The sequence below is a fragment of the Phycodurus eques genome, chromosome 20, assembly GCF_024500275.1.
Source record: "Phycodurus eques isolate BA_2022a chromosome 20, UOR_Pequ_1.1, whole genome shotgun sequence".
In the NCBI taxonomy this organism is placed as follows: domain Eukaryota; kingdom Metazoa; phylum Chordata; class Actinopteri; order Syngnathiformes; family Syngnathidae; genus Phycodurus; species Phycodurus eques.
The window spans coordinates 4,770,972-4,794,561 of record NC_084544.1 but is presented as its reverse complement, the minus strand read 5'-3'; the positions used below and the strand labels follow the sequence as shown (position 1 = coordinate 4,794,561).

The 23,590-nt window shown below is 42.2% G+C and overlaps 1 protein-coding gene across 2 annotated transcripts in view; it reads right to left on the bottom strand.

The window, feature by feature from the left end:
• The window catches only part of col8a2 (collagen, type VIII, alpha 2), a 36,269-nt gene extending 17,682 nt beyond the window's left edge, over positions 1-18,587 (bottom strand). The window contains exon 1 of one of the 2 annotated variants that reach the window (XM_061665704.1): positions 17,853-18,587. The gene's annotated coding sequence lies outside the window, so the exon portion shown is untranslated. Of the gene's footprint in view, positions 1-3,978; positions 4,055-17,852 lie in introns of those variants that run through there. The other variant, XM_061665705.1, reaches the window with a different exon arrangement.
• Between the last annotated feature and the right edge of the window lie 5,003 nt (positions 18,588-23,590).

Below are 23,590 nucleotides of genomic sequence, written 5' to 3'. Positions count from 1 at the left end.
AGCACTCCATCAATGCGTTATTAGTGCATATTTGTAAAATGCTCCTCTATATTTTACTGCAAAGAAACAATGTGCACATATGTTATTGTTGTAAATCCCAAACAATCAGAACAAATGGGCTGCAGGACTGTCTGGTTCTCTCGCCAGAATGTCACATTTGATATTTAATGACAACAAAATTGCCATAATTGTGCTGCTTTGCGTGAACTCCGTTCGCTTTCTTACCTGCCTCATGGAATTCTTGCAGCGCCGCCAAGAGCCAATACAAAAAAATGAACATTCAACCTCTCCAAGGCCAGACACGATAATAACCTGCTCGTTACATGTTAAATGGCTGACATTGAGAAGGGGGGGGGGGGGGGGGGGGGGAAGGAGGATATAAATGATTTTAAACGGTCCGCATCTGTATTCGACGCTTTAATCAGATCATCAACAGTCAAGTGTAATTTGGAGAGATACGATAAGCCTCAATGCATCGAATGACCTCTAACCTGGCAGCCCAAGCAAGGGGACATTCTTGAGTGTCTGCAGTTAGCGTCGATTGAACGGCCCTCACCGAGATAATCACCACACCAAAGGAACTCATGGAGAAAACTACTTGGCAGCAGAACATGACAAAAATGATTGGTGGGAAAAATGTTCGGAGAGGAATTCAACTCCCGGAGTCGCACATTCCTGTACACTAGACTGGCTATGGAGCAACTTGTTGTCTTCATAGGCAGCCAGAGGTTCTTTAAAAGTATTAAACACCGGTTGATTATACAGAACAGCAGCTACTGTGTTTCAACACTGACAGGCTGCAACAGAAGACAAAGTTGACAGACACTGACTATGAATCAACTGATGAAGCCCAAGGAGAAGTCAACTGAGAATAGATGTCAGTGGATAACAAATGTCTACTTGAGGAAACATGAAAAACATCCCTCATATTGGAGTTTATCATGTAGGCCAGATAGAAGCCTGCAGTGTTACCCGCTATTCACAGTTTATAAAGTTTTATATTCGTCTACAGATTCCACAAGATGGCGGGGAAACACAACTTGTCGAAATGAAGATCCTCAATTAACTTCAAGATAGTTCCTTGGCACAACATGGGATGATTCACCACCCCGCAAAAAAAAAAAAATCTGCAAATTGGGGAATTTGGGAATGCCTCACAGCGAATATACAAATCTGGGTCAAACAGAAGTAGCTGTCAGAGGGGCCTTTTCTGGACACTCGTATGACAAAACCAAAGTGTTTTTTGAAATGAAATTGACACTTTTATCAGTCCATGTTAGAGAGTCACTCTATGGAGGTCTAAGCTAGAGAACCTTTAAGTGTGTTTAGTGTGTGTTTATATAGTTTCAATGTGTTTAAATGGTAAAAGTTTGTGTTCCAGATTTTCACCTTTTCCAGTCGTGGAATGCACACACCTCAATTATTCTCCTATATGCCCCCCCCCCCCCCCCCCTCCCGATTCCTCTTTTTCTTCATCTCAGCCTCCTTCCTCCCACATTAGCAACTCTGTCTTTGATATCAAAGTGAGGTGAAAGATTAAAGCCAGGGGTGAGGAGAAGAGTTTGCTCCAGCTTTAAGAGGACGCCTGATCCACAGAGTTATTCGCCTCTGCGCTCACAACCTCCTCTGTTCTGGTGACCGAAGACAGCTGCGAAATAAAGCGAGGCGTTTGTTTCCTCTCGTGCATGTTGACACGTTCATCATCGAATGCAACTTGGCAGGCTCTCCGCCCGGGGCTTGATGCGAAACATATTCACTCAATCCTCTGTTATCCATTTACAGCTCATGTTCAAACATCCCGGGATGGATTTAAAGGTCTGCGCTTGGGAGGAATGTGACCCTCAAGCTCTGTGAAAACAAGCAACAGCTAAGCTTCCCTTTGAACCTTTTGCCTTTGCTCCCACTTCACACCTTTTTACAGTTATCTGCCATCCGCTTAGCGCGTCACTCAAATGCCACACCCTTGTCAGCTGAGATCGGACCGCGGCCCATCATGTCGTAGCAAGTGTCACTCATTCTGGAGCAGTTGGAGTGGTCACATCCAGGGATCATGTTTGTTGCCCCTGTCACTCTTCATTGGTTTGTGGTGATTTTTTGTTACCACAAACACTGAGAGGGGTATTTTTACTAGGATATTTGTGGAGGGGATAATAAATATTAATTTTATGAGACTGGGAGGGGAGACACATTTCCTACTCCATTGAGGTTAAGATGTTAATCCAGATGACGTGATGGAGAATAAATCACTATCATTCGAGTTTATTGCGCATATGTCGCCCAAAGTGGGAGGAAAAATTCATATTCCCTTTTATGGGATGTTTTCAGTGGATTTCAAAAGAGAGAAAAACAATCCATCCAAAAACAGATTTTAGCATTCCTAGTTGTGAAAATGAACAAATATGAATGGAAAAGCCATTCATCCGTTTCAGTTTACCCCCCCCAAAAAATGTTTGTAATGTGTTTTCTCAATCAGAAAAATACCATTCTATAATATGGTACTACATAAAAACATACAGTAATGACCAAATAAAATGTCAAGAATTAAACCATTTTTCCATTCTTTGCTTCAATTGAATGGACATTGTGCTGCTCATTCTGGTGGGTGTGCCTTGGCCACCCGGGGGCAGTATAATACAGACATGCGAATATACTGTACAGGGAGACGCGACAACTCAATCAGCCGAAAATAATAGAGTTCCTCGCAGAGGATAAACAATATATGCCTGAGAGTATTGTTATATTATCTCTTTACATGTTAAACTAATTAGCGAAGCAATGTGGTTGTTTTAAATAGACGTGTAATTCTCTTTGTTCATGTTAACGAGTTGAGTTCATCGCTTCATTCCAGCGCACATATCAAAAATCAAAGCAAAGAAAATTGGCAGAACGACAGCTCGTGATCTTGAAACACTCGTTAAGTGACGTCACTTTCATCATCAATATAACTTTGAAACCGGTTGAGCACGAGTAAACAGTTCTTTGTGTAAGAATCTTCAGCATGTCCATACTGGGGATGGAGATGACGTTCAGGTTAGAGACTGCTAGAGCAATCATCTTGTTCCTGCAACCTGCTGTTAACTGGAAACCGTAGGCCTTGGCCAAACTACAAGCTTCTCCTTAGGTATGAACCTGCAATGTAATGCACGCCCCCTCATCCCTCCTCTCTGATTCCAAAGAATATTTTCAGCGGACTTCAGCAACCTGCTACGGGTTCCGGGGGAATCAGATGCACCACAGTCACATGTGTCATCAAGGTTCATCTGCCACCAAACGCAATGTAATGTAACTGTTAAACACTGCGTATGGACCCACGAGTCAGCGTGTGTTTATTGTCACAGTAGCAGCAAAAATGTAACCGGTCTTCTCAGCAGTGAGTTCTGAGGTTTCTGCATCACTCCTGATAAAACTGGCATGAGATTCAAATTGCAACCAGATGGAGACTTTCTGACAGTGCTTTCCAGTTGAGCAAAGCCATTAAAGCGTGAGATAACGTGACAAATCTGTGCTCTGAGAACAGGTGACACACAAAAGACCGTGCAGTACTACAGGAGCTGAAATTAAACACAATGTAGTTTAGCACAATGTAAGAATACACAGAGTCTATCCATCCATCAAACCATTTTCTATCCTGTGCAGGGTCGCAGTGAGCCGGAGCATATCCCAGCTAACCTCAGGTGAAAGGCAAACTACACCGTGGACTGGTTGCTAATCGATCACAGGGCCTGTAGTGAAACAGACAGCCATTGATATGAGCTGACCAATGACCTTTATGACCTTGCGCAAGTGTCACAGAGGATCATCGAGGACCATTTAGCTTAATTCTACAGTATGTGACATCATCTGAGATAAGTAGAGCGATACATCATTTTGACTGGTGACATAGAATACATGTCATTTACATGATGTCTGTCTATTATACACAGCAATGATCGAATGAAATAGGGCAATTGCATGGCTGCCTGGAGCAAACAAACTCACAATGACTCGAAGTCTCCCTCAAAATTCCCTCTTTTCTTTCAAATCAAAAAATAACTTGGGTCCATCACCATCAGACGTGTCTTTTTATTCCGTCTCTGTGCGCTTTGTCAACCAGCTTGTCCACTTAGGTCGGTGGAATTAGGAGACTCCTCACACATGTGGGTGTGTTTTTACACAAATAACCCAATGAGGACAGGAGACATCCACTCAAATCAAGGAAGATTTACATGTTTCAGTGGAGGAGATGGAGCCCCACACTTTTGCTTTGTGGGAGGTGGAAACACGGCTCGGTGGCATCTCGTGCCTACCACAAATTGTGAGGGGCCTGTTAATTAGAGCTAATGAGTTTTAAATAGACTGTAAAAGCCTGATTGAGTGTGAGGGTGCATATGTGCTCGTAGGCATGTGCATATGTACATATGCATCACAGATCTCAAAGTGGAAATCAGGCCAACATGGGTTAAGTTTCCTTTCGATATGTCAACATATATGCAGTACAATGTCTCCAAGTGAAAGTCATTTAGTCATCATTTAGCTAACTAACCACAAACGATAGACTAAAAAGAAATCCCGTGATGATTTGCTCCACTTCTTATTAGACTTGATGTGTTATGTGAGTGAAAAAGTGTCATTCCAAATTTAAGGATTTTGTCAGAAAATGATACTGCCAGATGAGCATTTCTCACCCAGGAGAAGAAAGCTGGAAGAGATTCATGGAGAAAAGATGCTGAGGGTTTACCAACATCTCAAACACCCGGCTCCGTATTTGCACTCACCCAGCTATGTTAACACAGGCCGGGCCTGCGTGGTATGAGAGTTGTGTTTAGACGGCTTTTCACAGCCCCCTCAGCTGAGAGCAGTACAAATAGACCCAAATGCCAGAATAACAGTTACGGGAATGCAAGGCGGCATAAGGGGTTGTTGGGCTTGGATGAAGATTTGAGATCAGAACCTGACAGATAAACTCGTCCCCGCGTTGCTGCCAACACGCTCGTCATGTTGTTGTCGAGCGTGCTGTTAGTTGATGGTGTTCGTGTAGTTTCAGCTGAGGGATTTAGGTGATGTGGCTAAGTGTAAACCTGAAACTACAGCGTTCCCCTGCTATACTGCAGATTTTTAAGCGATTGTTTTTACAATATACAGACATGCCCAGTTTAGAGTCGTCCGCTTTTAGCGCAGTACCGGATTTTACCACGACATGCCGGGCAGCACTGAGGTCTACTGGAAGAGATGCAGCGTAATTAAGAGGGAGAAGGAGAGGCAGAGACTTTCCCCTACAAAACTGCAGTAATAGTCATTGTCCCCACAGAGCAGAGAGAATATATAGCGGCTGTCGGTCAGAAACCTCGCATCTTCAAAACCAGCACTTTTAAGGAGACAAAAAAAAAATATATACTTTTTTGTTGAGCTACTAACATTAAGCCAGGTTCAACACTTTATATTGGTAAAAAAATATATATATATAAAAATAACATACCCACGTGAGGACTGACCAATCGTACCGATTTGTGAAAAACTATGAAAGTGATGAAAATGAACTGTGAGAGAATGCCATTCACACAAGGCAGAATGAGCACGCATCGGCAGTGCTTTTGGACGACCAGCGGCGCGTCTGCAATTGTGTTGTCAAACATTTATCGACAAATATCCGGAACAGTGTTACGGGCGTAACGAGTTAGGGTTCAGTGTTTCCTGTAACAAACTATGGACAATCCGTAGCTCTGTCTAAATGGAAATGCCATTCATTCATTCTGCCTTCCAAATAAACCAATACAAATGTGTGTAATTTGTTTTATATTAGAAAACTAGCACTCTATAATATTGTACTTTACTTAAAAAAAAAAAACACAGTAAGGTCATACTTAAATACAAGGTAAAGAATTAGCCAGCACGGTGCATGACTGGTTAGCACATCTGCCTCACAGTTCTGGGGACTGGGGTTCAAATCCCGGCCCCGCCTGTGTGGAGTTTGCATGTTCTCCCCGTGCCTGGGTGGGGTTTTTTCGGGCATTCCGGTTTCCTCCCACGTCCGAAAAACGCGCGTGGTAGGTTGATTGAAGACGCCCGCAGGTGTGAATGCGAGTGCGAATTGTTGTTTGTTTCTGTGTGCCCTGCGATTGGCTGTGCTGCTCCTTCTGGTGTGCGCGTGTTGGCGAACCTCGGGGCAGTCTAATACAGACCTACGGATAAACATGCAGCTGGTCACAACTAAACTCGGTAAGCTGCAGTATTATTAGTCGTTCTGTGTAGAGGATAAAGAATATATGCTTCTGAGTATTGCTACATTATATGTCTACATATGTCTCGTATCTCAAATTGTTGCTTGCAAGTCAAAGCAAAATATCCACCAAACAACGGTGGTGGTGGGTCATTTGTACCTTAAAGCACCACTGCATTAGCTAGAGTTGTATACATCATTGTCTCCAATCTTGTAAAAGTACACCAAAGTGGAATATCACATACAGTATACAGTAGTTATGGGGGGAAAAGACGACAAGCAGCAAAACTTTTGTTGAGGTTATTTCTGTAAATGCCACATACGAGACATATGCATGCATAATGAGGTTACTGCAGATATGCTTGTGGGAAAGATACATTCCTCGCTCAAAGGCAAGCGACACTGCTCCATCAATCAGTACTTATCGAAATTGTTTTGGTCCACAGTGAGACTTGGACCGATGGCCAAGCCATTCCGACTGAGCTACTGCCTGCCCAAAATATAATTGACAAGAAGATACTGTTTAAGATTTGTGTGTTTCTTTTATCAGATAATCCATTCCTCAGACTGGAAACATCCTCCCTCGCAAAAGAAAAAGAATGACATTGATAAACACTGTATTTCAAGCAGGTTTCTTACTACTACCGCGAACAGCCCCTGCAGAGCCTTACCTTACCTCCCCCGTGTCTCACCTTGGATAATGTAGTGCAATGTCTGTGGTTTCTATTAGTATGACTTAAAAAGCACTTTCGCGCTTTCAATGATGGGTGCTGCTGTCTGCTCCACACTTGTGTGCATATCTGTCAAAGTGTAAGTGTTCATGTGCGAATGTGTGGCGGTTCCAGCCTATGTTTCCATCGAGCATGCCAAATATCTTTCATCAAGGCATACACCCCCCCCCCCCCCCCCCCCCCCCACCCCCACTCCCTTCCCCCAAAACCCCAAATCTCTTGATGCTTACCACAGCTCCCAGCTTGTATCCACACTATGGGAACAACAGAAGTGCCCTCTTTGACTGCTACAATTAGCTTATCACATAAACACAGATGTGAAATCAAGTCTAGACTGATAGGGGAGACAAAGCCCTACCATCTGGGTTTTCCCAATTTCTCTCTCCAGACACACATACAGTGGAACCTCCACTTGGGCAGCATTTCTTCTTCTCAATGTTCAGTACAACATCCATTATTCGTTGATGAACATACAATGTATCGTATTTACATTGTAACATTAACTGCAATTAACGTATTACACTTGTATGTAATTGTAATGTAACTCTAAATCCAAACAAATCAGTGGTTGACCAGAGTTCCGGAACCAAACCAGAACGTGGTGGTGAAAGATGCGAGAGACATGCATGCGTCATGGAATTTTATTGTAAACTGAAGTAATGAAGTAGTACAAATACTTCGTTACAGTGCTTAAGTAGATTTTTCAGGTATTTGTATACTTTACTTGAGGATTTATTTATTTTTCTGATGACTTTTACTCCTGATATTTGAAAACAGATATGGATACTTTCCCGGAATGATTTGTGGCAAATGCTTTGTTTTTTGTGCCAGCCTAAAAGCTACCAGCTTCTCGTCTTTAAAAATTCTCTGTCTAATCTGTATAAAAAAAAATAAAAAATAAAACACAGAGAGAAAATAGATTTTTTTTTCTTCAGGTGCTACAATTAGCTAATTTAGCATCTTTTCATTTCGTAAAGTTAGCATAAAAGCCTGAGCCAACACTAGCTAGCTCTTGGTTTAAAAAAAAACTACATATGAATCAATGCTACAAAAAAAACAGTTTATGTCGTGTGAGTATGAGCACATCTGTGACAACAATTGTCTACTCTGCGTCCAGCGTGAGGTTTGAATCGGCAGCCTCTAATGGGTCACATCCTGTCACTGAGGATGTAACGGACATCCAAGGCTTCCTCTTCTGTCTCACTGATATGTCCATCCTCCTCCTCTTCTTCCTCATCCTCCTCATCTTCTTTGCAGTCACAACATCCCAGTGATAGAAGACAGGGACTGGAGCACAGTGACTGGCTTTTGTATTCCAAAAACTGAATGAGAAAAATGATGCTGTGGAAAAAAAACAAACTCAGAATATAAATTCAGGCCTGTTGACTCAAATGTTTCCTTCAAACGCTTTAAAATGCTCCAGGTTTCTCTTGGGCCAGAAATGAATGACACAAAGTTGAGCTGATTGCTCGAGCTTTTGAGGTATTAACTGAGCTTATTGCAAAACAGGCCGGGTGTTCTCGACAGGGTAATAAACAAAGAATTCGAGGTTGCAGAGTCCAGGGCAAAGTGAAGCGGAGTAATTCTGTGTCTGGGAGAAAACAGACGGTCCGTGCATGTTTGTGTTGTGAACGGCTCAAGTCGCCGGGTCCGGTCTAAGACGCCACATGGTTCTGAACAAATTCAATGCTCCTCCAACCACGTTTATTTCCTCTTTTTTTTATTCTTCAGCTTTCTTCCTTGGTTCTTTAACCGCTTGCTTCCTCTCTCTCACGATAACCTCAATGCTCTCTTGTACCCATTTTCCTACTTTCTGTTCTAGTTGGATCCATCGGGGTGCCTCCTTTCCAAACCTATACAGATATTTCTAATATCTCTATCTCACTCTCGCCACAGGTCAGGAACACTCCGGGTTTGTCTGGTTTCTACCTACAGTAGTTTGGGAGCAGTCCAGCATAGGCATTGTTGGTCTCTATGTCAGGTCCAGCTTGTGGATCAGACCTAGACCCTCAGTTAGGAAATGACTACTTCCCTGCTTCAAATTGGCAATGAGACAATGGGCAAAGGAGTAAGCACGATTGGAAAGTGAGAGCACACAGCCATCTGCAACCCACATGAAAGTGTGTCATCATTGATTCAAAGCCCCGCATGTCCAGAAATAGTTTTACAATTGCACATTCGCATGGTTAGCATCAAGAGAGTCTTGTTTTCTTTCTTTTTTCTTTCTTTTTTTTATTCCATCCTCTAATTCTGCTACTCATCAAGTATAAATCTTGCAGATTCGATCGACATCATGTCGGCCATATCTGGCCTTGTTCAAGTTTAATAGGTTAATTCTTATGCAACTAACGCTACATTCTTAAAGCCCAAAACAGCTTCTTAATCTGGCTAATCGTATTCTTGTTAAAGAAATGGCAACAAAATTGGATACACATGCATGAATATTGCATTTGATCGGCACAAACTCTAAATTTCATCCTTAAATAATTTGAACCTCCTGCCATGCTGACTTATTAAAGCCATCCCATGTGTCGGACACAACCATCCATGACAGTGTATAATTTGCAAGGATAAATATTCCCAGCATGTATTCAGCAAAAGAACTCAGTGAGAACCTTTTTCTTTTTTTTCCCATTTTATTGTTTCACCGCTTTTCTGCTGATTACAGGAAATGATTAGAAGAAAAGCCACCAAAAAAGGACTGGTAGTGGTGTCGACCGCCTCATGCCAAGGAAGGTTGCACAATAAAACCTTTTGCTCAACAGGCTCAGTCTGCACAGAAAGGGTTTAGTTTCTAAGCCAAGGCCTTTTCAAACACACAGTCAGGGAGCACTTAAATCCTGCACTGAACAATCATGGGATACCGTAATGTCCATCCATCCATCCATCCTCAATACAGTGATACCGTAATGTCTCGGGATAAAATTGCGTGTTTTCTGAAACTGTCAAAGATCTCTATTAATTTCACGTGGAGCAGCGGTACGTGGAAATTGGTACACACTAAAAAACTCATTCACTGCCAGCCTTCCCAGTTAACAGGGATATTTGACTCCTAACGCCGTCAATGGCAGTGATTGTGTTAACATTGTAGCAACCACCGCTTAATAGGTTATGAAAAATCTATATTTGCAGAAGAAATGCCACACAATTTGTGCTGGTTCACTTTAAAGAATGAATTGCCTTGTATTCATTCCTTGGAGGGGGAAAAGTGAGTCAAGTTGAATTTCAGATGTTTATCTAGGCAGAAGCAGACAAACTCTGTTAGTGGGTTTAGAGTTAAAGGGACAGAGGGTTGGCACATCAGAAACCATGTGGTAGGCCCTTGGAGTTACCTGCTATTGTAATAGAATGAATAAGAGACAACTGAACAAAGCAAACTTGACAAGGCACCAGTGTCTCCTGGTGAAATTATTGAGGAGAAGAGTGAAAACATACAGTAGACTCCCATTCAAAAGTTATTCGAACAGTGAGACCAATTCTTTTATTTTTTTCCTGGATTTGAATGGATTCCAGTTACGGATTGCTGCCCGTGTAATTGATCAGCCAGGACTCTAAGCATACAGTTTGCATCTTATATTCATTTTATTTCCCATCTCTGTGTGCTCAGTTTGGCTTGTTTAAGCTTAATGAGCTTCAGATTGGTCCAGAGGTTCATGTGAGTGATTTGGAATTTTCTTTTTTAAACTTTTTCTTTTATGTTTCCACTATTTATGAGCAGCTGGATTTTGAAGAAACGTTCCCAAGCTCTTTTCCCGGCATTCGAGAGGCAGGCTACGGTTTTCAGGATTGTAGGAGCCAGAAGGACCCACTTTTGTCCCCCAGGCTGATCTTCTCCTGAATTCTCAGAATTCTGACCTCTACTTATACTTATTTATATTTCTACCTTTACTTGTGTCAATAACTGTGTTGCTTTCTGCTCCATTATTTGCCCCACGGGTATAAAAACCCCAAAAAAATTCTGAATCTGAATCTGAATCTGACAGGTGTTTTATGTTGCCCAGGTGTTAGGTGAATAGGGATGTTTCAGTTTTGGGTGTTGTAAAAACTCCATTTATTTACAAGTGTAACCAACATGAAAACCAGAGAGCCATCTATGAGTGAAAACCAAGCAATTGTGAACCTGAGTGAAAATGGAAAATCAACCATTGGTTATAACCAGTAGAGCCATTTTGAATGTCTGAAGAAGAAAGAAGCCACTGGGGTTCCAAGTACTCGACGCCAAATGGGTAACTCAAAGACACCAATGCCTATTGATGACGTAAACATCAGAGAGTTGTGAAGAAAGGCCCTAAAACAACTGTTGATGACTTCAGCAATAACCTCCAGAGGTCAGGAGCAAATGTCGTAAAAATGACCAAAAATACAGGGTGTCGCACAAGTCACTACACACGTAAAGCTTTGTCACTCTCCGCATTCGCTGACTCAAGCTTTTGCTGAGTTCCAGTGAAACCCTCCAGACAGACTTTCACTGGCTTTGTGCGAACACCTGTTCGGTGTTTTCATCAGTGGTGTTAGTCGCAGGACTTTCGCTGCATCGCTTGTCAAAAGAGATCCTGGGGTAAAAGTTAGACGTGACAGCGAGCATTTGGACAGCAGCTTCGCGCTGGCGTGTCTTCTCAAGAGAACCTCGTTGTCGCAGCATGGCCTCTGCACACTGTTGTGTACTGGTGTTAAGTACTTTATTGCTGTGGTATCAGATATAGGTCAAATGAAAGTAGAACAAACCAGTTGTGGGTACAAAATCCGAATTGCTTTGACCTGCAGTGTGAATCCAGTCTCGGGAACACCCCCCAACCTCTGCATCTCTCTGTAGCTCAAGATTTTAAATTCAGTACCAGAGGCTTGCTCTAAAAATGATGACTGTGGTTAAGCCACAAAGCATATGGAAGAAATAGATCAGTAAGTTTTTACTGGTTCAAAACTTGTCAGTTGATATTAGGTTTGCTGTCATCTTCCAAATGACACGGTAGTCATGATGTATAAGCATATAACGCAAATGTCAATCGGAAAACCATCCGCTCCCTGCAGAAGATGATCTGTCAAAATAAAAGGCCTCTTTAAAATTATTCTAACACTGCAATAACCCCTTTGCCGTGATTTTCTCTTTTAACAAACTGCTTCATATGTGTCTAAATCAGGCTCAGACTTGAACAAAAACAAAGTCTGGAGCATTTCAAATGGTCCCGAAAGAGCAGTTTCCAATTTCTTACACGCTGACCTATCCCAAAATGAATACATCCACCCTGCATCCAAAGCGAAATAATAAAAATAAACATACGGCTCGTGAAATACGTTGGAACACGATGAAAAGAGGGATTGTATACGTTTTCAACTCTAGTGTTGACCTCTGTTACGATGTGGCCCAAAGTTCTGCCATAAATGGTTTCCCAGCCAGTGAACTGAAGGGCAGTGAAAGGAAGCTAAATCAACTTACCTGTGTATTTTACCTTTGCTCATTTGTGCAGCTACCTGAACTCGAATGCCAAAATGCACGCTTGATTTATAACCCAGAGCACTATTGCCACCTGTATTGCGTAAAGTTAAGTCCACAGCCAACTGTAAGTCAAACAATATCATGTGATGTGGTATGGATGCCCTTTTTTCGTGACTATGATTAGAGAGTGGGGGGGTCACAACCAAACTCCTACAAACCTCAGCCTCAGTGGGCGAACACACGTCACATCCCATTAACTAGGAACAACACGTTTGCTGGAAGGGCACTGAGGGTTTTATTCCTCTGTTTGTTCCTGTTTGATTCCCTTTGAAAACATGAGTCTCGCCTGAAGAAAAAAAAAAAAGGAAAAAAAAATCAGACATACCATTGGAAAAAGTCTTGAGCTTTGGGTCTGGGAAGTATTGCTCAATACGCTTGTTTTGACCATGGTGTAGCTACTGCACTTTGCTGGGCTCAGTGACTAAAAGCAACATCTGGCACTTTTTTTTTTTTTTTTTTTTTCACCTGAGAGCAGGATTCGGTCCATAGTCTGTAAATCAGGATGGAAAGATTGGGAAGACGTGTGGAACGAAGTCAAGAAATGGTGAACCAAGCAATGATGAAAGCCTTCCACCTTTTTCCTGCTTATATCTGCTAAGCAAGGCCCGCGATAAGCTTCACGGAGCATTTTAACAAGTTCCTTGTCGGTGTGAGAGCCTGTAAAGACAGAGTCAATGGGAGACAGAGAACGAATAACAAATCTTACTGTTACTCCATCTCGTTTTTGCTGCCAACGTAGTGGAAAAACTCTCTTTTGTCCAAGTTTATGAGAAAGTGACTAAGAAGAGACATGTAACACAGATTAAATAGGAGACACAGTGGAACCTTGAAAAAAAGCCCCCAACCACAAAGGTCACGATACATACTAATACACAGTGAAAACCCACAATTAATTACGGTTTGTAATTGTCCTGTAGATGCCACAAGACAGCAGCAAAGCACTTTTTTTTTAGACTAGATATAAGGCTGTGGAATCCAAGAAGCTACGAGGTGGCGCCAAAGAAATTGTTTTCTATATTAGAAGGGGCTTTGGCTTGAGATGCAAGAAAAAAAAATCTGTGAATAGGCAAATTTGCAAATGCCGAACTGCGAATATGTTGGGGTTCACCGTACTGTCTACACAGGCAGATATGCAATGCATTAATTTCAGCAATACCTATAAAAAACACTAGATGGCAGTATTTCCCGGCAGAAAACCGTCCCTGGCTATATGTCTGTCAGGCATCTTCAAATGGTGATTAGTTTTAATTTATTTGTTAATTAATTGTTTGTAGTAAATGCAGCATCTCTTTCTTGGTTATGCGAAGTTAAGATACCAATTTAAAAGGGAAAATAGGATTATATGTACAAAAAAGGCTCCAGCACGCCTGCGACCCTCGTGAGGAGAAGCGGTTAAGAAAATGGATGGATGGATGGATGGATGAATAAAAACTACGACATACTTAATCACAGCTGCTGAAGACCTGATAGTAAGGTGGCCGAGACAGGTCACAACAATTGCAAACGCCACAACACAACGACATCAGCCCACAATAAAACCACTTTGACCAGTGATTCCCAACATGAGTGTACTCCTACGGTCACTCCTTCTGTGTCTTTTGGCAAGATAGTCAGATGTGCTGCGGAAAATTATCCAATTTCACCTTATTGGTCCAAAAATAACAATAATAATTTTTGTTCATCTATCTATCCCTAGTGGAGGATGGTGAAAGCCGGAGCAATTAAATGCTCTTCCACTAGATGGCAGAAGGTCCAGTTAAACAATATTCAATTAAACAGGCCCAGATTTCACAGTATGTAGATCTGTTTGTAAATATTGATCATCATTATTTCAGTATGGAGTACATACCTTTGTGAGATTGTTTTGCAAAAATCTGACTTCTGAATCGCCTCATCATATTATGACACGTAGACAACACATTGATGGATAACTAGTTTTGAAATCAGAAGTCAAGGATAATGATTTAGTAAGTAACTGTAAAAGGGGTTTGGAGGCAAAACCTGCTTACAGTAGTTCATTACTATTTATTACATAAGAATATTATACAAACGTTTGGAACAGATTTTAGCAAGAATCATGGAAGTTGCGACATGATTTGCTTTCGCGGGCCACATAAAATGATGTGGCGGGCCGGATCTGGCCCCCGGGCCTTGAGTTTGGCACCGGTGGTATACACAAACAAGAAACATCTGGACATGAAATGCTTCTTCTTTTACTGTATGTTATCTTTTTGTTCTTCTTCTTTAAGACTCAATTAGATGAAAATGCAAATCCAGCCGATTAAGCCTGAATGGTACGGCTTTGATTAAGACCAGTGCATGTTTTCTGTGTCTATCACGCTTCTGAACAATTCTTCTACGGGAGTATCAGCAATAGAACAGAATGCAAGTTGTGCAGAATGAAGAGTGCAGGCATCAATGTGGCTGCAATTACTGGCATGGTATTCTGTCAGGAAAACACATTGAAAGAAAGCATGAGCCTTGGCCAGGCTCTGAAAGCAGGGACATGTTCTCACTCGTGTGTGTGTGTGTGTGTGTGTGTGCATGTGTGTGCTTTAATGGTTTCTATATGTGTCAAAAAAAATTCCTGTCAACTGGCAAATTGAATGGCATCCCCATTGGAAGATGTATGAATGTAAATATGTTGATTATGACCTGAGCAGAATAGTAAAATATGTCAATACCATGAATCGTCATGTTTAATTAGTGGTCTGGGGGAAAAGGACTCAAAATGACTTCAATATTTAACTCTTTTACAATCACTTAAGTATCCTGAAATCAATTAAAGAACTTGTCCATCCGTTTGGAGTGTTAGGAGGGTGTACACGTTCCAAACAAAGCATAAAACTGCACGCATGGAGCCCATCACTTCCACTTCTTCAGAGTGGTCCAAGGCATAAGCAAACTAAGCACCTGCTTAGGGCCTTGCGTCCACTAGGGGCCCCTCCAGAGCAATTAACAGTCCACAGAGACTGCAGTGGTATTTTAGTTTTTTTTGTTTGTTTGTTTTTGTTTATTTTTTTTTGGGGGGGGGGGGGGTAGTATTGAAAAAGAACAAAGTTAGATTTAAAAAAAAAGTGAAATACTTGGATTAGGGTAGCATCTTTTGATTTTCTTTTTTAAAAGTTTTTTTTTTTACATAGTTTTCAGACTTATTTAACTATTTGTTTATTAAACAGTTTTTGTCACCATGTTTCAGGTACCTCTGTTCTGTTACATCATTATTTGCTTGGCATTTGATTGTTTACGTGTTCTTGCGCTTTATTGTTGTTGTTTTTGTTTATTGTTTTTTGTAACCAACAATAATAAATCAGATACCTTTACAGGAAATGCATAGTACACTGGTTCATTGTTGTTACTTTAATATGATATTTACTCTTTATTATACTTATCATAATCACTCAAAGAGACATTCGAAAATGAATGATCAATAATCTATATTACTGGCAGCAATGGAGGGCCCCATAATCAAATTCAGATCTTCAACATGTCCTCTTTTCTGTCTGGAGAATACTGTACTTCATAGATTGCCCCCTGGTGGCCAAAAGTTGTAAACTACTTTACAAATCAGCAGCTTTGTAGCCATCCATCCATCCATTTTCTGAGCCGCTTCTCCTCACTAGGGTCGCGGGCGTGCTGGAGCCTATCCCAGCTGTCATCGGGCAGGAGGCGGGGTACACCCTGAACTGGTTGCCAGCCATTCGCAGGGCACAGAGAAACTAACAATGATTCGCACTCACAGTCATCCCTACGGGTAATTTAGAGTCTCCAATTTATGCATGTTTTTGGGATGTGGGAGGAAACCGGAGTGCCCGGAGAAAACCCACACAGGCACGGGGAGAACATGCAAACTCCACACAGGCGGGACCAGGGATTGAACCCAGGTCCTCAGAAATGTGAGGCTGACGCTCTAACCAGTCGGCCACCGTGCCGCCAGCTTTGTAGCTTATAACAAAATGCAGTTGGTTCATTTGACTATAAATTTCTCATTTTGTCCAACAAGTGTGAACATTTTGAGTGCATGCTGTGGAGAAAATACTGATAAGAATCACATGTACCAACAAGGTGCCAGGTACATTTATGACATTTAGATAATTCTTTGTCTTTTTGCTGCTTCTTTCGCCATGACATCATATTTTCTCCCAACTTTAGCATCCAGTGCAGCCGGTCGAGTCTGGCGATTGACGTGCGTCACAAGCCGAGAGGGGCTGATTGGCTGAAAGTCCTTCAGCTCCTCGGTAGCACACTTTTGGAGAACATGCCGAAGGGGTTGTCACGGTTACAGCACCATAATGCCAGCCATGCAAATACATCAGGTGTGTTTCCATGATAAAGCAGGTGAGAATTCAACCAAGCAAAAAAGAAAAATAGATACAAATCCAACACAACGTCAATATGCTGATATAATACACCTGAGGTCCTAAAGCCTTTTACTACTGCACCGATACTTCATTTCCACAGGGCGAGGCCACAGTTGACTGTGTCATCTGAATGTATGAAACAAACAGGCGTGCATGCAGGCGACACAGATCGACGTTGCCAATTGTTTTTTGGAAATCAGAACTCAAGTCCACTAGTTTTTCCAGGGCCGTCCCCTTTCTGTTACTCTCATTCTTCACGTCTCTCAACAATGATGCTTCTGTACTCACATAAAAATGGAGGAAAGATGTATACATTTACGCCATGGCATGCTCCCTTTTTGTTTTGTTTAGAATTTTCCCCCAGCTGTCCGTCTCATACTGCGTCGCGAGAGCCACCTGAGAAGTCACGGCTCCTCTTTCTGTTCGCAACAGACGGATGTCGTTTCAATGGAATGCGGTGACGCTTGCCAGTGGCATCGCGGAAGATGCAGAGAAGAGCAGAAAGCGAAAAAAAAAAAAGTGGTGACATGTGTCGTTTAACTGTTTTGCTTCACTTTTTTGTCAGTCGGGTCCAAATAAATACCATACAGTCGTCCAAACTATTAGGCTGAATAGCAAATTCAAGGTTCTACCTGCACAGAGATTATCACACCCGAATGAAGCGCATTACAGCCGCTTAAACATTGTCAGTCTGTGGATGCAGCAACAGTACACCTGCAATTCTAATTAAAAGAAATGATAACAATCCAAACCATGTGGAGTCTGGACAGAGAGGCAGAGAATAACTCACATCAGGTCATTTAAAGCATATTGTCCACAGAAGCTCCTTTCTTAAAGGTAACCATTTTAATCTTCACATTGTTATTCTCTGAAGTAGTTTAGGACTGTGGAGGATTATGTAGGTCCCATGACTGACGTCTGTTTTTATTTTCATGTTTTCTCCTCCTTCCCGGTCACTCCTTCTGTTTCTTTTGGCCTCGCCACCGTGGCCACATGTGATGAAGTGAAAGACAGTAGCTGACAGGACAGAGGGATGCAGGAAAGGGCAAGGAGGCAGGTAGAGTGCTTACCTTTCTCTCCTTAGATTGTCCAGCGGCGGGGTCGGGGGGAGGGGGAGGGGGGGGCAACACTGGGGTAGGTGTGATCTTCAGGTGGATCTTGTCTTCTACCTCCCTCCTTCAGCCACGTGTGTCTCCCATGGGATGGAGTGGCATCAGATGTTCAGTGAAGACCAAAATCAAGAGGAACGACTCAATCGGTCCAGTCAAAAATGAAAAAAAAACACGGCAAAAAAAAGAAAACGAGAAAATTAATTCAACCACAGGTGCAGCAACCTGCCTTTTTAAAAGTTCTGTCAGTCTCCAGTAAAGAAGAAAAAAAAAGACTCAATCCATGTGCTTTTTGGCAGAGTGTGAATTTGATAGGATGGAAAGGGGAGGAAAAAAAGAGAGGGAAAATCCTCTCTGCGCCGTGTTCAAGCAGTCCAGACCGAGGTCTGGGGGAGCACCTTCGCAATCTAAGCACTCCCGTACTCCAGGGTGGAAAGTAGGAGGGAGCAGGTTTCGGGAGGGAGAGAGAGGCAACAAAAGTGGAGTGAGACTCTGCTAATCAGGTAGTCAGCAATATATATTGAGCTAAAGGCTGAGGGTCCGAACAGGGTGCACTCCCGCTTCCAGGATTTATAACAGGGAGGCCGTGCAACTCGTTGGACCAATCTCCCTGGCTTACGCCTCGATCCCTCTCCCACAAGCTTATTTTTGGAAAAGACAGACAGGATTGTTCACCGGGTTCACCCCCTTCGTACAAAAAAAAAAAAGCAAGTGTCTGCGTGCCGAAGGAGAAGGGGAGTGCGCAGGATGGGGTGGGGTACTAGCAGCCCTGCATCGAGGGGTGGGTGGGGTAGCGTTTAGAGGAGAGCGAAAGGAAAAAGAAGCAAAATGTTTTTCTGTCCAATTTCACCTCTCAATAAATCATCAAATCATAATCATTTAAAAAAAAAAATTATCTTTTCAATCATCCGCCGCATCGAGCACAACTTTTTGGCACTGAGCAACCCTGAGATGTTAATCCTAAAATCTCCCACAAGAACTCTCTTTTTCTTCTCTTGCCTGCAGCGCCAATGTGCAATTAATAATCTCTCTGCATGACATAACGCTGGGAACCGCATTACACAGAGGGGCTTTGTTGTTGTCCTGTTTGTGTATAATTGTTACATGATATAGAACTCTCTTGGGGTTAATCACCAAAGCATTCCAATTCACATTCAACAGCCCTGCTATTCACTGCATCGAATACATTTTACATTGAGAAAATGCCAGGTAGTTTTTTGGGAAAACGCATAGATTCCCTTCGACATCGAATCCGAGCTGTTAGAGATCATTGTGCTGCGGGAAATGGTCTAATTTCACTTCATTGGTCTGGGAAAAAAAAATATATTTACTACAAATAATGTTCATCTATCTATGCCAGCGACGTATAGGAACAATGAAATGCTTTTCCACTACATGGCAGAAGGTACATTTTTTTGGGGACTTATTTGTTTGCTGGTGCAACATGAGATATTTTCCAATGTAAAATATGTGCCTTGGCTCAATGAAGGTTGGAAACACTGGATAATTACTGGATGAACTCGAGTGGAGATTTTCTCAGACGAGTATGTTTAACAATCTTAGCATATAGTGATTAATGTACTTGACTTCTGACTGGTTGGCCTGGGTGAACGTTGCGGGATCTCCAATTTTTGGGGTCTTTGTTCTAGTTCCTCAAAAGGTGCGTGATGGGGTTGAGGTTAAGCCTGTAATGATACAGAAAATCTCGATACTCAAAAACACAAACCTGTCACCTTTAAAATGGCAGAACCGCGACATGCCCTTTCCAACTCCCAGAGTTTGTGCCTCCAATCCACTTACAGCCATATTAGCATACAGTGACTATCCAACTTTATAAACATTATTATGATTATTATTTCCAGGTATATAATTTATTCAAAACAATATTGTATTTGTCAAGTTATTTTATTTAAGCGTGTCATCTAACAAGCATTAAAATCCAAATTGCATAGCTTTTCCTTACAAGCGAATTGGAAGCTAAAGTACGTACTTAGAGCATATTTGGATCATGGTGCCCACTTTTCTCAAGTATAATTAGGGTACAATTTTTAAAGAGCATATTTGCTTTTGCTCTCTTTTGGTTATTATCGAGATAGCACCATCGTGATTCAAAATGAAATGCCAGCGATGTCATTATATTTACAGAGCCAATATGTACCGCTTGGACAAAAAGAACCACTGTTTGATTCTAGGGACAAAAAAAAAAAAAGAAAAGTGATTTCAATTGCAACTGGAGCTGGGTAAAGTGAATAATCTAAAACAAAATAAGCTATAGCCTTCACGTCTGTGAGCGAGCCGTGGCGCACTCACTGAATAGTTCTCTGAACATGGAAAGGGTGGAGTGACCAGATGCCCGGTGATGATGTCATCAATAGGAGCCCTGTGTGGCTTTCAGGCCTGCCATTCATTCATCCAAGGGTGTGTGTGTTTCTGCACGAACAAGTAGGACCTGATTGTTCGGCAAAAAAATCGGTTGGTAAGGCACAAAAACACGAGCAACCCCATCGTCTCCGCAGTTCTATTCAGTTAAAAAATATATATCAATATAGCCTTCACTGCACATTCATAACTCTTGGTCAGCCCATACACACCTCTTAGAAAAGCACAAAGCCACTACAACACAGACCCCTCCCATTCTCCTGTTTCCTTTACAAGGTGAAACATTCCCGAAAAGAGGGAAAAAAGCACCACTTTTATTTTTCTCCTCCACTCCACTCTCCCTTTCATTCCATTCCATCAGTAGGAGTGTAAACAAACAGCCTGCAAAACTATTACGTTGCATCATACAGACTTTGCCCTTGATATTCGTCAAAGTCCTCCCGGAATAAACCATGAAAGGCCAGTTGGCGTAACCGATAGCCTCCACCCTTTACACCGCACCCACCAAACATAGACCCGCTATGTTTTAACATATGGTGGCGTCTGTTCTCGTCAAAGGGGTGTGTGTCCACGGTTGGGTTAGGCGAATGGTTGGCGTGTGTTGAAAGGCGGTTTGTGACACTGATTAGAAATCACTTCAGCGTTGCAATGCGACCTTGTTCACTGCAATCCCACTGTGAGGAAAGGTCTATATGCTGATAATTGGGGGGGAAAAAAATACATTTTTAATCTATCTATTGGAGAAAAACACTCTTACAAGTACAAATACCTCACTTTTCAAAGAGTTTGCACCTACTCCAAATCCATTTTCTTTCACGTTTAATTCAAACTTTGGGAGGTTAAAGTTGAAAGTTCACATGAGGACAGCAGGCGCTCCTTTTCTCGCTTCTCTCCTTTACTTTTTATACTCCCTCTCTTTGCCATTTTCCCACCAGCATCAATTCAAAAGAACCATTTTTCTCACAGGTGATGTGGTCCACCTTTGTCTGTTCTAACCTCTCAAAGGAATGCCACGCATTCAACTCTGCACAAAAAGGGAAAGGAATTGTCAAGGGGAAGAGGGCGACGGTGGCACACAAAACAGAGTTGAGGGATGCAAAAGACGGTGCCTGGTAGACTGGCAGCGAGAGAAAGGAGGAATGTTGCATTGAAAAATGATGGCACGGCATAGGGAACATGACTTTACGCAGTAGATAAAAATTAAGATCTTTCATACCGAACTTTACTAGGAAATTCTTCTCGCACTATGCTCAGCTAGCAACGGGGAGGATAGCATGGGTCATAGATTGAAAACTGCAAATCATAACTATTTAAGAACTATTTTACATTGATTATTGATGAATGTGCATGTGTTAGGATTATATACAGTACGAACAGACAACCTAAATGGCTAAGGCCCGCCACACACCGAGCGACTTGGCCGAACGCACAAAATACAGTCCACTCACACCTGCACACCAGGCGATTGATCGTCGCGCATGTAACCACTCGCGGCAAAAACCGTGACCCCCGGTGTTCTTATTGGGAGGCAACATTTTGAGGCGCCACATACAGTACACTACTGTACACTGTATTGTTTTTTATTGAACCAGAAACAACATGGCGCGATTGTCAAGGAAGAAGCAGATTGCCCCCTTAGAATAATACAAAGAGACGTAATGGGTAAGAAATTCAAATGTCAAATCGCAGCAAAACTCGTATAGCCGCTGGTCCTCCGCTCATGAAAACTCGTTGCAGAACCCCCATACACTAAACACACGTTCAGTCGCGTTTCCAAGGCTCGAGAGTGCTGCCTCACAATGTGAGTCAATTAAAGTCAAGATGTTCTGCATTCAGAATATTATGATTGATAATATTAAATGATATTTTTAATTGATGAGTCTCAGTGGTGCAAACAAACAGAACCACATTTTTCAACTGTAATTTGCCCAGCAACTAATATCAGCAAATTAATATCAATGAGGAAAAGCCAAATCCAGTCCAAACAAGTTTGTACAATTCTAATTAAGCCTATTAACCACAAGATAAATCTGTCTGCGTTTCACACTGCCTAGATTTCCCATGCCCGAGCTCAAGATGTGTTTTATGCAAACATGCAATGATTAGTTTAGCAGAATGAAGCAACCACGTAGGCTGGAGCAGCTGTGACTATGACTGGGGAAAAAACAAGCAGCAACCATGAAACAAGCACCTCATGGTTGGAGGGAAGGTTTACAAAAGGGGAACACAGAATAGGAGTTGCTGCGCCAAGATTTGCAGTAGGCATACATTACAGGCATTGGTTGAACGTGACAGAGTTTTGAAAGTAGTCTAACTGCCAGAAGGGGGAGACAAAAAGTTCCACATTGTGGGATCAACATGTTCTCAAACAACTCACCAAAAACATGTTTAGTAATTATAGACACAAAGTTGGGGCCTCAATTCTGAACATTGCAGTTCTAATTAGTGATGGCACAGTGGGGCAGGACAGAGAATGAGTGGTAAGCACATCTGCCTCACAATTCTGAGTTGTCGCACATCGCCAGAAACGCAGTTTGCTAGTTGGACACGTTTGCTGAAGGGCAGATTAGATTAGTTAGACGTGGCAACACAGAGAGGTTGAAATCTGATTGGACAACAACAACAAAATCGAACATCCACATACAGTAATGGAAGCAGTGGTGGCCAAGAAAAACGCTGCGAAAACAGAAGAACAGACTGTTGGGAATGAATTAATGCAATTTCATGGAACATATATTGAAATTAGGTTGTAAATGTAGGTCAGTGCTTCTGATAGAGTTTAGGCCAAAAATCAAAATTCCAATTTGCATCCAACGGAGACAATGAGTTCACCAACTTAACATGTCTTGCTGTCGGGTTGCAACTGCTTATATAATATTTTTCCCTGACCTTTGCCCCTCGTGTTTGTACTAAGCGGCGTCTGTGCCGGCTTTTGTGAACGCCTCACTGCCGTCCTCTCCAGCCTGCTTTTGTACGGTCGGTCCTGTTATAACAAACCCGTTTAGCCACTTGACCTCATGCTGACCTCGGCGAAAACTCCGTGTCTTGTTTGTTTGTGTCTTTAAAGCGACACAGCCTCATCAAGCTTCTCCTTATGAGCTTGTCGGTAGCCCTGTAAACACACACATACACAAACTAAGCATCCCGTTGGGCTTCCGATTTATAACGCAGCCTGACCCTGATGCTCACAGGAACCTCCTCCCGAAACAGCTGTTTCCACATGTCCCACCACCCACCATCACCGCAACAAGTGAGAAATTGCAATGAAGTCACCTCAAAGCCATATTACCCACTTCAGACATAGAATGTGCAGATAAATG